The sequence below is a fragment of the Haliotis asinina genome, chromosome 10 (assembly GCF_037392515.1).
Source record: "Haliotis asinina isolate JCU_RB_2024 chromosome 10, JCU_Hal_asi_v2, whole genome shotgun sequence".
NCBI lineage: Eukaryota > Metazoa > Mollusca > Gastropoda > Lepetellida > Haliotidae > Haliotis > Haliotis asinina.
Window position 1 is genome coordinate 24,231,218 of NC_090289.1, and position 1,399 is coordinate 24,232,616.

Here is a 1,399-nt window from a genome sequence, read left to right on the forward strand (position 1 = left end):
TTTGGAGTGTGTGCATGGATCTTCTCTGTTGTTTGACTTTGAAAGTACACATTTACAAGCATGCATGTGCAAGTCATCTGATCACTTGCATACTGAGAGGACAAAGGAACACACGAAAATTCAAGTGTTCCCTTAATATTTTCCAGTTTTCATCACCAGCTTTGAATAGCGCTGTGGGGGAAGATCTGAGAAAAGATGAAGTGGTGTTCCTTTATTTGTTTTCCTCAGTATGTACCATAGATAATATCATAATTATACCTTGGTGACCTCTCCACATATCCTTGAGGCCATTTAAATATTTTAAGATATGACAACCTTTCGTTCAACTTTCCAAAAGTCATGTCGAGCGAAATCCCATTAGCTCCAGCCATTGGTGATTACATCTCACAACTCTTAGGGTACAATGGGGCGTGCTCTTTCATCAGGATTTCAAACAGCTTCATACTACTCTCGTTCAGAAGTTGTTGTATCAAGGTGACAGCATTCAGGGCATTCATTCAAGGCCTCAGTTTCCTAAAATTCCTCATTTGGTGTATGAGTGACAACAATTATGTCTGATGCAATTTCCTACTTCAGTTTATTTCATACGTTCCCGATGTACGTTATTTGAGCAATTGTCTAGACTCTGTGTTGTACAATCGACTCCTCTATTGTCGCTTCTACTACAATATTAACGAAAACGAACACATCCATCAAATGACAAAAGCAGAACATTTATGGTTTATCAAATGACTTTGCAATGGGTAAAGATTGTTGAGGTCTACTTTTAGTTCTTGCTTTATTGCAAGCTACCATCTGGTATGTGTGAAGTACATATTGATACAGGGATGCAGACATATAGAATACACAATTCGAATTTATAAAGTTATCATTATACACTCTTTAACAAAAATAAGAAACGCAAACCCAAGTATCAATGGAAATTTGGTGTTATTCAAGGACCTGTAGCGGAAAACAAAGATACATGAATGGAATTTGTGGAGCAATGCATTGCTATCTTGTCCATATTACACGGTGCTGTCCACCAGGTGGTGTTGAAGTCAGTGCCTCGTATGACCACCTCCAGCTGCTAACACTGCCCGACAACTCCTGGGTACAGATTGAATCAGTCGTTGGATGGTTGCTTTTGTTCTTTGTTTTTTTTGGGTTTTTTTGAGGGGTGTATACAATGTGAATAGAAGATATAACCATAAGGTCAACCTATGCAGATATCAATAATGCCGCTGTTTCCTCACGTGTGCCATTACATTCAGATGGATTGAAATGCGTGGTTGTCTATGCAGAAAGAAGGACGAAAGAAGTGTATCCGTATTCAAGGCATCGTGACCAAAAGTACGTAATTTTATATACATAATTTCAGTGCGCATGGACATTGAAGTGGTTATTTACATATTATACG